Here is a 3347-nt window from a genome sequence, read left to right as displayed (position 1 = left end):
AAAGACGAAACACAGAGTACACTGTGAAAAGCGCATAATGCGAATCCATATAGGTGACAAACACAAAATACATTGTAAAAAAAAATGCATAATGCGAATCCATATAGGTGGAAGTTTGTTGAAAAACTAAGTAAAACACATATTCATAACCCCACACTCACGTTGAGATTGAACAAGAGTAGCCAAAGCCGAACGTCAAAGACGAGACACAGAGTACACTGTGAAAAACGCATAATGCGAATCCATATAGGTGACAATTTGTTGAAAACTAAGTAAAACACATATTCATAACCCCACTCTTATTTTACCTCACGTTGAGATTGAACAAGAGTAGCCGCAGCCAAACGTCAAGGACGAGACACAGAGTACACTGTGAAAAACGCATAATGCGAATCCATATAGGTAACATACACAAAGCACATTGTAAATAAACGCATAATGCGAATCCATTTAGGTGACAATTTGTTGAAAACTAATTAAAACACATATTCATAACCCCACTCTTATTTAACCTCACGATGAGGTTGAATAAGAGTAGCCGATTATCTCGGAGAAGTAAAAAGTCAACTACGCCATAGCTCCGGTTAGCGCAGCGAGGGCTAAAATACTGTGAAGGGGGCCCTGGTGCTTCACAGGCTCCGTTTGCGGTTAGGTTCTTATTAGACCCCCCTAACCATTCATTCATAGGTACGGTAAGCATAAAGCCGCATCACACCAAGAATTTGGGGTCACCTGTATGGTGGACTTCTACCACCGGAACAGGCAATCCGTAGCGTTATTCTTAGCCAGATAACTGGCTGCCGACACCACACAGCTATCTTGGCTGTTCGGGGAGAGAAGTTGACATTGACTTTACGTCAACTCTCAATGTGGCCGAACAGCCTACAAGAAAGAGAGAAACAACCATTTCAATTATCCAATCAGTGCAAGGGAACATAAACAAACTATAAACACATAAGCGCAGACGCGCGTTATTAGTTGGCTTAGCAAAAGAAAGACAACATGACAAGGCATGTTATTGGTTCTATGTTATTTGACACCATGCGACCCTTTTCTAGTATGATGCAACATGTGCATCGGTTATTGAGTCACTACTTGAATGCATGAGAACACAAGTGTTTTATTTATATTGCTCAACTTGTGTGGTAAGATATATGAATTGTTTTGACCTAATGTGTTGTAAGAAATATGAGTAAGCTGTTTGTGGAACATGTAAGAATTCTAGGATTTCAAGTGGGTCATAAATTAGTTAAGCCATGAAGATTCTAATTTATGATGCAAAGAAAATAAATGTAAACTGATATGCTACATAGTTGCACTATTTGTTTCAGTCTCTAGTTTATTGTGCACTTTGTTCTCACTGGTCATACTCAAGTGAGTAATATTCCCTCACTATTTCTCCTGCTGTGTTCACTACATTAATCTTCATAGCATAAAACGTTATGCCATCCATTTTGATGATTATATTACACATTCCCGTTTATTCGAAGAAAAAAAATGCTTCTGTTCGATTATTCGCACCTTGCTTCTTCTTCGGTTTCTTGTAACGTTGCACTTAGTATCTGTTCCACACTATGTTTGCGATCGTTGCGAACTATTCAGTAACACGATCGTTGACTTTATCACTCCACCGATTTCGCGGTTCGAAAACAGTCCGGTCGCCATGAACCATGCTTGGCCGTAAAAAGCTTGGTTCCACAATTAATAAAACTTTGACTACCCAAGGCGGATCAAATCTTAACAGCGGAACTAATCTTCCCTAGTGGTGATCGGCACCCGGGCCAATGCACTAGTACCTAAAGGATTTCGGTATGTGGTATCCAAAAGAGAGCACATTGAAACATTGGAGGTTGGTAAAAGATTGTGTCTGTATTTCGGTTCTATTCGGTATTTATAGGCAGAGTCATTTTGGGTTTACAAAACAGCTTTTCTTAACATTAATGTAAAGTATGGAAAGACTGAGGCGCCTGGGGAAGTGTTGACAAACATAATTAATATCGACTCAGAATGCTGTAGTACACGTAGCTGTAACGCGTCCATTATGTTTATTGTTTTGTTATTTGACGCTCCGCTTGCTACGCTCCTTCGGTGATGCGAGGCTCGTCCAACGCATCGATACTTGAAATAAGAACTCAGCAAAACATATCCGCGGTGTGGTGCATTCTTGCATTCACTTTGGGTTTGCGGTGCTGGTTTCCATTTGTCGATCATGCTGTGGCACAGTAACAAATCACGTGAGGTGTAGGATTTCTGTTTTGTTTTTGGTTTGTAATTTATTGAGATGTCGAGGGGTATGGTACACAGTTTTATACTCGTTGCAGAACTGCAACGCTTCGCGCAGCTTTGATGGCCTGTGTGTGTCAACAAGAACTTACCAACTTTAAGTTAAAATACAACGGAAGCATTACCGTCTACACCACCTTCAGAAGCCGCTCCATCATCCGATCGAAACGATAGTTTTTACATTCACCTCAAAAGTCCTATCCGGGAAATGGACATCAGCAGTATTCATTCGTTGAACTGACCTGGACAATGGCATTATCTCAACCAGAGGGTTGAAAATCCGGAAAAGCCAGCTTTGCTTCGACGGCAAGCAAGTGGGTAAGATCATCATCTGTCGGTCGAAGCATTCGCAACGGCAACTGACGCTACCACCTATTCGTCGAAGTGGCTGAATCAGACCGTAACCATCCTCCTTCCGATCGCCAGATTGGTTGAGCTAAACTATACCCGTGAATACAACTACTAGGTTACATATCCAGCAAGAATCTTAATGGCTCCAAAACTGAATCAATTTGACATAGTAATTAAAATATGACGAAGAAAAAACTCTGATTTTAATTTTGTTTTCACGTAATTGAAAAAGTTCTTTGGACAGGACTTTATTTTAACCTCAGTTTTTGAATTATATTCTTCAAGTGCATTACTGATGCCGTCGAAAACTTTCATTTTTAGAGTCCAGAATAAAATCGGCATTACGTTGGTTAAAGTCAATATGATGTAGATGTGAACTTTAACCTCTGGAGGGAGCTGTGATAAAATTTGTTCCGGACATTGGGAAAAAAAACACCTTCACATCATGCCGCTGTTTCGCCCTAATCGCGTTCTCTAGCTTCATCTTCTTCTCTTTTAACGCCGTCTCCATCTCAATCCGCTTCTGAAGAATGATCATCTCAATCTCCATCTTCCTCTCTTTCGCCTGCTGTTCATCTTCTAACTCCTTCAAACGTTTTTCCAACTCTGACCCGGAATCATTGACTGACTTAGATGACTTATTACTAGCCCTATCGAACTCTTCCCCTACCGCTTTATTTTTCTTACTACTCTTCCTCTTCTTTTCCTCCTTC

This window comes from Armigeres subalbatus, chromosome 3, assembly GCF_024139115.2.
Source record: "Armigeres subalbatus isolate Guangzhou_Male chromosome 3, GZ_Asu_2, whole genome shotgun sequence".
Classification (NCBI taxonomy): domain Eukaryota; kingdom Metazoa; phylum Arthropoda; class Insecta; order Diptera; family Culicidae; genus Armigeres; species Armigeres subalbatus.
This window is presented reverse-complemented; position numbering follows the sequence as displayed.